Raw genomic sequence first — 13,243 nt, 5'->3', positions numbered from 1 at the left:
CTTTATCACATTTGCCAAAAATCTGATAAAGTAAAACTGATTAGTTTGTCAGGTCTGTGTGGAATTCAATTCTTCTCCTTGCACGCATCCAATATTACAGATGGAGACAAAAATGAAGTACTTTGCTGCTCAAAGACACATAAATTCTTGGATGACATGGTGCGTTGCTTAGATACACATTGGTTGCTAACAAGCATGCTAAGCCTGGACTGTTGACACCCCCACAGTCACAAGGAGACATCAGGGAGATACTGTCGCACAACTAGTCGGATTCCAATGAGTTCTAAAATGTCTCCATCTAATGATTATTTACATTATTTAAGCTCACACAGAAGGAAAATGGTAGGGTTTGAGTACCATCCTTTTATCCAAAGCACTGTTCTAATGTTTAATGTCATATCAGGCTGGTAAATTACATAAATCTTCCATTAACACAACAGCAATCATCCAGCAACCATCCAGTTTCATCCTCAGGTCTGTTTCACTGGGTGATGACTAAGTCCATTAACAGTCAGTGGTGACCTGTTGCCCTGCACCAGCAGAGAAATAGTTGATTAGAAAATAGCCCACCAATAAGGTCAGAACGGGGAAGAGTAAAAACAGCATATTATGCAACAATGTCACGTCCTGTCTGTTGCTATAACAACCAGCAGCGGTACAAGGACCCCGCAAATGGGACAGGGAGCTCGTCTCCAAGGGAATGTGCATTTTAAGAGCCAATCAGTGATGGTTTCTTTGAGGCTCCTGGCAACAGAAAGTCCCGACCTTTGACCCTATTCAGCTCCTCTTTAGAATTCACCAACATAGTAGGACATCCTCTGAACCGAATGCTAGATCAACAGGAGTGTATTATGGCCTCAACAGCCATTTCCTTGAAGCTCCATATGAGAACATGTTTACCTCTGGTACTGACATAGATCGAGAGGTGATGTAATATCCTGTCTATTGATCACTCTGTTCACAGGAACTACTTCAACAACCATAATTATGAATGGATATAAAATACTGCTTGGATATTCAGTGTACCCATGGGACAAATTCTTATGACTTCAGCTTTTCACCCTGAGCCTCAGGCCAATGTAACTGAGTTTGTCCAGTGCTTTTGTTTACTACAGAGAATAGTATGGGGTTTCTCTGTATTATTGTAGGGTCTTACCTTACAATATAAAGCTCCTCGAGGCAACTGTTGTTGTTGCCCTAATACATCAGCAATAAAGCTGACACATGTGGCAGATGTTATGTATCACTTAGAATTGTGTTCATTTTTTTAGGATAATGGAGAAAAACAATAAAAAATGAGGATATAGATCAGACAGATCATAATACTGCACAGAGAGGTTTTGCATGTAAAGTCTAGAGAGAAGCCAAACAAACCTTTTTAGACACAGGATCTGTGACATCGATTTTATCCGAGTTCATTAAATGAGTTCATTTTTTACTTCAGTGTACCTCACATGTGCTCATTCAAGCATGTGTCATGTGTCAAGTATTTGCTGAAATTTTCCTCTTTCTTAACGCCATGTCTTTTAGATACATCTGATGTAGACAGTTTGTTGGCCTTCCACTTCTTCTCTGAGGACACACTGCACACTGTGCCAAGCTTTGCCAAGTTTTCAGCTAACAGCTCTTTCAGAATCATCTTGTTGGTGCACAAATGCTATTTTCTGCCTGTCAAATCGTGTTATCTTTGGCATTCAATAAAATAAATGGGAACAAATTATGGTTTGGTAACAGGCGGCTAGTAACAAGGTGTCTAAAGGTACAATTTAAAATAGATTCTTTGCTAAGTTTTCTGTGTAGACAAAACACAGGTTCATCCCTTTACTGAGGTGCGTTTTTTATTGCTTGAATGATTTCTAAGGTCAGTGCTCAGAGGTATATAAAAAAAGTCCACGAATTGACTGAGAATTAGTGAAAAAGCAATGTCCAAAGATAAACTTTGAGAGACTTTTGACAGAAAGCCTGGGGAACTCTTGCTCAAGACAACTTTAAAATGACAAGAAAGTTTCTCCCTAGTAGCAAAATATAATTACTTTTTGCACAACACTTTAATGCGCAGGTTTTCTTATTACAACATGGAGAAACAAATGTTTGTTCAGTCTAAAAAAAATCTGTTTCTTTGTGGTGACCTAAGTTACTCACATTGCACGACAGTTAAACATAAGAGCCAGCTCAATCTAAATGTTTAGCTGTTAACCTTAAAAGAAAGCTTCTGTTTAAAAAAGGAGCCCTAAATCAAACCAGAGAACCCCTTGACACAATACACATGATGATTTGCTCCACTATATCCTTGCTTGCATTCCTCTGTCAGACTGAAAATAACAGGCCAATAATGTTAGGACACATATCAAAACTGCTGGCAGCGTAATAACCTTTCTGCTTGTTGATGTGCTCCCTGCTGGAGTTCTGCTACTGTTCCTCTTTCCTCCAAATGAGATGATAGTCTAAGGTCACAGATCAAATCTGAACACTGCTGGCACTGTAATAAGTGTTTTATGATTTGTTCTGCTACATGCCAGCTTGTATCTCTGGCCCCAAAACTGTGCAAGCTTTTTACAGTGAGGTGTGACTTCACTTCTGTGAGTGTGTTGACTTTTCTGTTCTCAAGATCTTTGATGCAGAAACAATATACACGCTTTAAAAGACACATTTTATATAAAAAATCTCAAGCAAAAATATTTCACACCTGTACATTATCACGTCAAAAACAAAAACAAAGTATATAAGTACAGTAAATATTGTAAAACCCGTATTGTGTAGAAATTCAAAGGAATTGCATAGTTTGTTTCAGCCTCTGCCGCTGACATGAGAGTGTGTGAGTGTTTGCAAGTGTAAAGCTGTTTCTCCCTAAACCTGCTGCTAGATAAATTATATTTTCTAATCTTCTGTAGATATGGGCAAACTGACAGGGAGAAAAAGATGAAGGGTTTGAAATAGTTTGTGTCTGTGTGTGTTTCTAGTTTTGTGTGTATATGCGCGTCGGCATGAATATTTCAGAGGCCCCTAACTGAGCGCTGGCGACGGAGCATCACCAGAACGAGGACACGCTGCTCTTCAGGGTTGGAGATTGCAAAGGCCGGACAGAGAAAGAGAGAGGGAGGGGGGAAATTACACAGAGAAAGAGCGCAACATAAAACAGCAAGGCCACACAGACACACACACACACACACCGAATTTCAAGAACAAGAATATGTTTGGAGGCGGGAACAACTGTGAAATTCATCCTATTATCACGTGTTTATGGGAGACTTCAGTGTTAAAAAGGAAAACAGTGGATATAACTTAAAGAAGAAGAAAGAAACAAATCTAGACTTTCCAACAACACATCCAGCCTATGCCGAGGAAATATAGCAAACAACATGTATGGTTAAGAATGGAGAATAAGGGATTCACGCTGGCAAAATGCAAAGTATATTTACAAAACAATAATGAGCAAATATGTTTTGCATTATGCTCATTAATATTAGAAAAACAGCCCCTTTTTACATCCAGGCAGACAAGTTTTTGTTTCATTTGTCGAGGGTTTAAAATATTTGCCTCTGAGATCTTTGACTCAACTCCAAAAAAACACTGCTGTCATTACTCTGCATAATAAAAAGACCACACTGTGAAAATGTTCACTTTAAAAAAAAAATTCTAGAAAACTCTTGACAGTGTGTTGCAAAAAGGCTGTCGAGAGTACAAAGGAACAACCTGTTTCTGTAAAGTGATGATACTGTTAAATTTTTTAAAATGTTGCTTTCTGGTGTTACAGCTCAGACGTGCATCGACTGGTATTGTGCTTGACAGCAAAAATCTTCAAATGCAAAATGTAGATTTGATAAGAGGGGCACCTCAATTTCGACTTTATACTTCATATTTATTTTGTGTAATAATATGTTGGGCATATTTACATATTACAGCTATTTTGTGATATATTGTATTATTTAATGTGGTACGTTAACTTCTTTGGACCACATAATTTCCTCTGGGAATCATAAAGTATTCTGATTTTGATTCTAATGACTCTGGTGCTAAAAATCACAGCTAACCAAACTTAATGTGCCTTTAAAATGTGAAACATTGCTGCGTGAGTGTTTACATGCATAATTGTCCTCCGTAACCCTGATTTACTGACGGGTTAATGTTGTGCGTGTCGCCTGTGCAGTCAAACCTTTTGTTTCAGAAGGTTTACCTGCAGGTGTGTTACAGTAAATGGGAATGACGCTCAGTGAGCTGCAGTTCAGTAGGATAAAGCGGGATGAAGATTTAGTCTGGTTAGTTTACGGTAAACCTTCCTAACAATACTAGAGGTATTACTGACATATCAAGCTTGCTCCCTGGTGAGGTTGACAAGATACTACAGAGGATCACTGGACAGTGGAGAAAGTAGATGGTGAACATTTCAGATGTTGATAAGGTCAAATATTGATGGACTTTTACATTATTATTGAAGGTTAAACTGGTATAGTTGTTTTACTGGCATATTGGAGAACTCAAAGGAAACACTTCTTGATCTATCGCTCATAGAGCCATGGGTACATTAATTACATCTCAAAACATAACAATCTTTGTTTACAGGCTGATGTAAATTGATTAAAAACCATCTGCTTAATTCTTTGTGTCTTCCTCATGCAATCACAATATCTCTGACCCATCAGGGAATAAACAGAGGGTCTCCATGGGTGTCCTGTTGTGTCTGGCAAAGGGGTGTTGGATAATTTGAGTCTGTAGGTTGGTTGGGTGGGGCCTCCATGGATCACGGTTATTACGTGATCCGACTGAAATCTGTGAGTCCGGAAGCCTGACCAGTGCTTGAGGCTCTTTGCTGAGTTCCTCGAGTTGTTCCTGAACAGGTTTTGCATTGTGGCTGTCGTGCTGGTGGAGGGATCAGACGCTGTCATTGCCACAATGCAACAGTGTTTAGGTGGGTGGCAAATGTCAAAAATATTATCCACATGAATGCCATGAAAGAAAGCTTCCCAGCAGAATGCTGCACTGTAACAGTGTTATTCACTCCACTTGTCAATGGTTTTAATGTGGGTGAATATTTGTATATTTGCACACACCTAGGTAAGACTTTCAAGCTGTCTGCTTTTCTTTTCATCTCATATTTCTGTCCCACTATTTAAGATATTTTGATTCAGGAAAACAGCCACGTCATGGTTACTATTTATCTGCGTTGTCACACTTCTGTTCTGTTTTTAGTGAAAAGAGAAAGGGACAGCGTTCGTGTGCATGTGACAGGATGACTGTTTCCATCTAGTCCATCTGTCACCAAAAAGACTACTACTGTGCATGTGTGTATGTGCGTTTGTGTGTGTCTATGTGTGCGAGGAATCTGGCTAGCTTGTGAAAGACATGTAGCATTATGCTCCAGTCTAACACCTGCTCTCATTAAAGAGTGCTGTGGAAAAAAAGAGACACTGAAATTACTGTTATTTAGCTCACCTCTGACATGAAAGGTAAAATTATTGCTGTTCAACCATTATGAAAGCATAGTGGTCTTTATTTCAATAAGGAGGTTAGCAGCAATGTGACAGCTTTGTCAGCGCCGTCTTTAAAGAAAAGGCAGTACGTGTGCGTTGGTGACCTTTGTCATGCAGAGCTGGGCGTTACACTGTGATTATAAGGTATGACAATGATGTGCCAATTGCACTAGTTCCTACAGTGGTAATGACAAAGTGCTGAGCTGCTCTTTGATATCACCAGGACATTTCTCAATGGCTTGAGGGTTGCTGTAGCCTGCTAGGAACAGCTAACTTGACCACTGATAACACAGCATAATCCGCACATCAGATGACACTATCTCCCACCAGCATTACTGCCACTTGCATCTATCTGCATATCGGCAATGCGCACAACATCTGCCTGATTTTCGACAGAAAACAGTTAGAAAAGTTGCCCAAAGTTAATAGATAAGGAATGGGGGAGTATAGAGGGAAAATGAAAAGAGAAAGGCACTTGGCTCAGCAGCTAAAAGCGGCTAAAACCAGCCACAATCAGAGTCAAAGAGTCAAAAACACTCCACGGACACATTTCATGCATACATGCATGCCCATTTAAAATTGTATGTACAAAGTGCGTGTGAATGTGTGAAGTTCTTTGAACCTTTAGACATGTTCAGTGCTTGAATATAGTCATTAGATTATTTGACCTAATCTTTTATTTTTATTCTTTTATCATAGGACAGACACTTTGTGTGTTTTCACCACATTTGGTGTGTTGTTGATGATAGTTGGTGAGACCTGAATTTCAATTTCAAAGACTTTCTCTGGCATATCCGTAGTGGCCACGAGTGGCCTGGGATAAAACTGATCTCATGAGCTGTTGCTTCATTTTCACTCAAAACAAAACTCAAGGCTATTTCAATGCCAATTTGAGTTGCATCATTTTACTATTAAACTTTTTTGTAACAAAAACAAGGATTTAAATAGCTTTCATTGCTTGCTTATCTTCCTCGCCTTCACCCAGATCTCCCCTTTTCTCATTCATTTCCTTTGCCCCTTTTTTTATATTTGATTGTTTTTTTTTTCTAAAGTACACGCAGAAATAAAAAAAAAAAAACAGTGTTGGCTGGGATTATTTGGTTGCTGAGGTTTAAATGCATTAGAGTGATCTGTATGTGAGCTGTGAAGCATTCTCCTCACACTCCTGCTTTCTCCCTTTGAGCTACAAGTCTATTGAAATGTCTGAGTGACCTATAAACCCCTAAAACACAAAGGCAACAAAATGCGTTCTTCATTTTAGATGTAATATCATGGTTTCTACCCAACCAGTATACCATCTATCTACTTTGGACCTTGCACGTGTACCACAGGCAGCCTTACAGCATTTAAAGTGAAGCGATCTTAGGAGTGAGCGTGCATTTATATTACTTATGTTGTGTGCACATAAATCTGTTGTGGGGACCTCCTCCCTTTGGCGACAAAGAGAAAGTCCCTGTAAAGTTAATCATTAAGTGTGTGCGTGCGCATGTCTGAAGCATGTGTATGTGTTTGGTGTCTCGGTGTGTCTGTGTGCTAGCGGCCTCAGCATTGATCTCTGTGTAAGCCTTGGTCATCGCTTGTGGCCTGAAGGTGAGGTGACAGGGGAGTAAAGAGGCTTTCATCAGATTACAGCTCATTCTCTGTCTTTCACCATCTCTCTTTCCAGCATCATTTGTCTTACTGCTGCTTTCAACTACTTTGCTCCTTCTCTCTCTCTTTCTCTCCTGCTGAACACAAGACCTACTTTAAGCCACAGCGTTAAAATTCCTCTTCAATCCCTCACGGATTCATTTGTCTTTGCCCAAATGTCCCAAATGAGCTGATGTATGACTACATATCACAATGCACGCTAACAATCCACAAAATGGAGAATTTGCAGTGCATTGCCTTTTCACATATATTTATGCAAACTCTTAGTCTTCTAAGAGTCCATCAGGTCAACTCGTTTGACTCTCAGTGTTTAACTGCAAAATATAGACATTTCCATTGTAAATGTAGTCTTAAAATACTGGGTTATGAGATGAAACCAGAAAGCTATTGATACCAAAATCCTTGTCCCTTCCTTACATATTAAGATTAAAAGTTAAGATATCTGTTTATAGCAACTGACAAACAGCATTTTTCCTGTTTACACATCAGTTAGACATTGAGTGACATTTGCATAAACAGCCATATTATAGGTTACTTAACAAAGTCCAAACACCAATTTCCTTTGAGTTTTGATTTGTCTTAGTCTGCCAATTGATGATGGGCATACAGTGCATTTATCTTAAGTTAATTGTTGAAAACAGCTGCCAACAGTTGCAAAGTGGCTGCCGAGATTGGCAAGACTGAACCGAAACAGTAACAATGTGCCAAAGCAATTTACAAGAAAACACTGCAGAGCCAGGTGATCATTCACAAAAAGCCCCTTTTTCATTGCTGATACAAAACCCAAGTGACAATATCCACTATATACATACAGACATTGTGAATAAATGCATTTAATTTATTTCCATGACTGAAAACTAGTGTGGTGATGTGAGCACACAACTGTAGTCTGTGGCACACAGTTTCTCTGTAGAAAGCCTTGTCTTCTATCTCTCCCTGATTCTATTAGCTGGGCTCCTCACACTTCAGTCTCTCTGTAGACCCGTCCTGAATAACTGCATTCAGTTGCAGCACTACTCTCCCTTTACTCTGTTTGGCACCATTTACATTGATAACACCATGTGTGACAAATGTCCAACGGCCTCACACATTCTGTGACCAGATTTGAATTTTTAAAAAAATATAAGCTCTGGTCTAATACACATACAGTTCTGAATGATGTGCATCTGCATGGACATATATACACAGTTTTTGAAATTCTGTGTGCAGCTACCACATAAATAGTAGCAGATACAGAGACATGTCTACTTAGATGGTATTAGAAGACCCTTCCAGCTACAAACCAACATGACAGCCAACACACACACACACACACACACACACACACACACACACACAATGCCACACTGCCTGGGGGCCTTTACATGTTCTGAGTCAGATCTGGTTGGAAATAAAGGCTCTCAACCTGACAATGGCAGCATTATACAGATGGCACATTGGTCTCCATTAATTTTTTTTCATTAAGTGCTCATATCATTTAAATGGTACCCACACTGTGCACTGGTGAGCTGAATGACTCAAATACACATGTGGTGATTACTTTGAAGCAGCATGTGGAAACTGCAGTGTGAAGCACAGCAGTGGCGTGCATTAATGGGATTAGGACTGACTTTAACCTTTCTCTTCCGTCTGCACTTACACTCCTTATCCTGGCTCTTTTAACTCTCCGCCTCTTTCTTTGTTTGCACCATCTCTTTCTTCCTGAAATCACTTGTTCTTATTTCACTGCAGTTTGACAGACAGCATCCTTCTTCACTCTTTCCTCGTTAGCTGAATGGCTGAGGCTGCCTGTTGCAGGCTAGCGCTGTCAGACTGAGGGGTCCCTGCAGACTTTTTGTGCTCAGTTTTGAATTTGAGACTTCTTGGCTCATGCTGCACTTACATAATCTGTTGTCAAAGCCGGGTACATAGAGTGCACGGTAACACTGGTAATTCATGAATTATATCTTCTGTATGAATGACAGCCCATATATGGCACTTATCCTCCCCTCAGCGAATTTTATTAGTGCATTTCTAGCTAAGATCTTCCCCAGTGTTGATTACATTTCTGGATGGGGAGGATTTCTTTGTTTGTTTACCTTCCCTGGACTGTTTTTCTTTCAAGAACGGAAATGCACTGGAGTGATAGCGTCATTCAAACTAAAAATCACAGATATTGTGCTATACAAAGAATTTTTTATGTGAATTTTCTCATTTTTACGACCTAATAAGAAAGAAGAAATGAAACAAGGAGAAATAAGTGTCCACTTCTTGATAGACGTCTCGTTTTTTCAGCCTGCCAATTTGGCCAGAGTCCTAAGTCTAAAGACTGGTGGGCTTTTTGTTATGGTTACGTAACTATCGGGAAAGCGCAATATGGGTTGATCATTCAGTGATTAAAGTGGATTCAAATGGACCTATTGAAGGTATGTGTTTGATTCCCATTGCAGATGGCACAGTTTTGAGTCCCCAGTTTCCTCTTGCCTCTTTGCCATTGCCCCATTATTTAAAACACAGACCAAAGCGGTCCTTTCATGACACTATGATTGAAATCTGATGTCAAGAGCCGACATTATTCCAAACATCAAAGAAGAGCAGATTGAAGTGTAAATAACACCCACTGACCATTGTAACTATGGTGCATAGCATTGGTGCATTTAGAGAAAGTGGATCTGACTGAAAATTGCTGTCAGATCCACATAAAAGAGGGCCATCAGAGAGTCAATGTTAACTGCATTTATTCTGCTTGAAATTGTTATTATACTGTGTAATGCTGTGTTGGAAGACCTACAGGTGCACTGGTGAAGCAGCTCTGTTACCAGACTTGTTGAATCCTGAGCTGAATGCAAATGTATGATTGGTAAAACAGAACTCCAGCAAACAGCTCGAGTGCTGAATCCTTGAGCTGTTTGTTTCTCAGAACACGCCTCAAGTTCACCTGTAGTAAGGCAAAAGTTCAGCCATGGAAATGAATCAGAGAGTCTTATTAAAAGACTTAACAGCCACCAAGGCAAGAAACTCAATGAGCTGACACCAGTACACTCTTCAATGCAACATAGCAAACAGTCACTACAGAGCAGCTTCTTAACACCCCCTCCCATAGTATCCCTTCACAGCAATTCCAGATTGTGTAGTCCTGTATTCAAACACTGCACAACCTTCAAATCCATCATTTTATCTCAAGGGACCTACAGTGGATGTGCTTTTAGCTTTTCTATTAGCATGCACATTGTAATTTTTCATGCTTGGAAAAGGCCACAATGTTCCTTATAAGCTGTAATTTTAGAGCAGCCAAACTTCAACATAATCACACTCTATTTTACATCCCCTGCAACTCCCGCTCCAGCATTTCACTATTACAGTTCTTGCTTTCTTTTGTTTTGTATTTTTCATGTGAAAGTCTGCTTTTCTTCTTTTGTTTATCTCCTCTTGCACCACATTAACAGCTGTGCATACATTCCCCACCACACGTAATTACAACTAAAATATATGGAGAATGAAGCCGATAACTACAGTCTTTATTCTTGAAGTTATTCTGTTTCGATCAGTTTAAAATAATTTCGTCTCTTAATAAACACTCGTTGGAGCTGTGACATTTGCAGAACACAACTAGCGAGTTGCACAGACAACGTGTGCATCTTTAACAAAGGAAATAAAGGCTGAGCACTTATAGGCTGGGTTGTTGCCTATAATTACTTTCCCTTTGCTCTGGCAAACTACTAATTACGAAGATGTTTCATGTGCTATTACTGTACCCCAGGGCAGAGTAAGGTTATGTAGAAATCCAGTAAGAGATCTGCCCCCTATATGTTTTGTTTATAGCTTAAATATTGTTAGATAGTGAGTTTGATTGAAAATAGATAGATAGATAGATAGATAGATAGATAGATAGATAGATAGATAGATAGATAGATAGATAGATAGATAGAATGTGAATGCACGTGACTTCCATCGACCCTTCCGATCAATTGTGCTCCTCGTGTTTACATTCTGTCCAATCCAGTTATGCACACTGCTGTTAAAAACACAGTTCAAGCTTTCACGTTACTAATTCCCACACATCATGAAGGATTCACATGGCTGTCACTGATATGCGACCTTTGAGTAGCCTCGAAGAGCTCGTGTTTTGTGTAAGAGCACTAAATGTTCCCTTAAGCAGCGGTTTGAATACAATAGAGGGAAAACAATAGCTTGAGCTGAGGGTCCTCCCTGTGTCTAATTTTCAAAAGCAATTACACTGATTGGCACAATGCCGTGGGCTACACAATTGGCTGTTGGAACCGCTTTAACATTTGGAAACATGGAGGGTTCTTTAATTACACTATTGGTAAGGTGCTGCATGTTATTTATGTATTTATTCTTATTACTGTTAATCTTGTGGCACTCTGTGGTTCCATAAAAAAATCAATGTGGTATGATAAAATAAAATAACTGCATTTTGTACTGAACAAAGAAAACTCACTCACCTCAGAAATGCAACATATTGGCGTGTTTTCCTTTTGTCATTCTATATTCAAAAGGGGGGAAGCATGTGAAAAGAAGAAGAAGAAGAAATCTGTTCTTGACGGTGTGGTCAGCTTAAAAACCCGACATCACGTCTTAATGAAGCGGGTTCGGTCCAAAGCCAGCGAGAAACTCCAGATAAAACCCTGAAGCGAAGATGAAAGAATGCTCAACTCCTCTTTCCTCTCCTCCACTCTTGGCTTCAATTTCTCACTTGCTGCCTGTCTTCCCTTGTCCAGACAGATACGTGGTTCATAGCCAGAGCCTCATGTAATATTAAACACCGATAATGGATCAGCGCATTGTGAAAAATAAATGCACTCTTACGGTTTTTTTAATTCCATGTTTACATCACGCACCCAATTATCTCCCTCCTAAACGAACAGTATGCGCGCTGCTTCCTTTGTGCTCCCCGTCTTTCTCACTCTCAGCGGATTGAACCATTCCCGCAGCACGAGGGGGGGGGGGGGGGGGGGGGGGGAGGTGGATGGGTGCTCTATTCCTGTGATTATATGTGAACGAATGGGTTTGGTGACTCGTGGCCAAATGTTGTTATTGTCGGGGATAAAGAGCCCGGGAGATGGAGTGATGGGAGGGGGGAAAGGGAAGAGGAGGAGGAGAAAGTGAGAGAGAAGGAAAGAAGGAGACATTTACTGTAAAGCAGTTTGATGCAAAGGAGGGACAAAGGGCACATTTTCTCTCTCTCTCTCCATTTTTCTCTTTTTTTTTAAATTTCTTTTTGCCTGGTATATCATTACATGCAATATGAAATTAAACTGTATAATCGCTCCCTCTGGAACAGCTGCTTCCACACACTAAACCATTTTTCTTGTCATGTGTAAGTAGGATTTCTCCTTAAGCGGGCTCTCATGCTACATTATGCAACCAAGATATAATTACATCTAGTGTAATGGTAGAGAAAACACAAGTGCCGGCCTACTATTTCAATAGCCTTTCATGTTTGCTCTGCTGCCTGTGAGCTCCTTCAGCAAAAAAATATAGTGTCAGTTCAGAACCTCGGAGAGCTCCGAGCCGGCACCAACAACCAGTGTAAATAAAGGGTTGCACTTTCTAATGGGTGGTTTGTTTGTTTTTTGTCTTTGTTTTTTGTCTTTTTTTAAAATAAATAAATAAATTAGATTTTTTTTCTAAGCTATAAGTGTACAGCAGGAATATTTTTATAAAGTTTGCCAACTGGTACTATGCTCGGATTATTCAAAATATACCAAGAATAATATTTTGAGTTGCCCGTCTTCGTGAAAGTGGCTAAATTTACACAGTATCAGGCCTTTGCCTTGATTTTAGCAGCCTTTTGTCAAAATCAGACAGCTTAGCGTGAAAGACCTTGCTTCTAGTGGTCTTATGTGGATGTATGTAGCGTGCTGATGGTGCCCCCTCCCGGAGAGAAATCATCATCGTGTCGGACACGGGAGCCACGCATCTGAACCAGATAAAACCTGATGTAGTCCACGGGTGTTTGCGTTATTGTCAGATGATATTGATTTGGGATCAACTTCGTTTAATCATCCGTGAATGTGCGTAGAGAAGATCCTTGTAGTTGCGTTTTAAACTGAAACATATAAATACTTCTGCTCTATAGTTTGGCTCCATTCCATTTGAAACCAAACACATCATTAAAATAT

The 13,243-nt window shown here is 39.8% G+C and overlaps 1 protein-coding gene across 1 annotated transcript in view; it reads right to left on the bottom strand.

Moving 5' to 3' along the window:
• Positions 1 to 12,034, bottom strand: part of tmem198aa (transmembrane protein 198aa) — a 38,521-nt gene extending 26,487 nt beyond the window's left edge. Inside the window, exon 1 of the mRNA XM_004555498.4 lies at positions 11,564 to 12,034. The gene's annotated coding sequence lies outside the window, so the exon portion shown is untranslated. The remainder of the gene's footprint in view (positions 1 to 11,563) is intronic.
• Between the last annotated feature and the right edge of the window lie 1,209 nt (positions 12,035 to 13,243).

This window comes from Maylandia zebra, linkage group LG16, assembly GCF_041146795.1.
Source record: "Maylandia zebra isolate NMK-2024a linkage group LG16, Mzebra_GT3a, whole genome shotgun sequence".
Taxonomy (NCBI): domain Eukaryota; kingdom Metazoa; phylum Chordata; class Actinopteri; order Cichliformes; family Cichlidae; genus Maylandia; species Maylandia zebra.
This window is presented reverse-complemented; position numbering and strand designations above follow the sequence as displayed.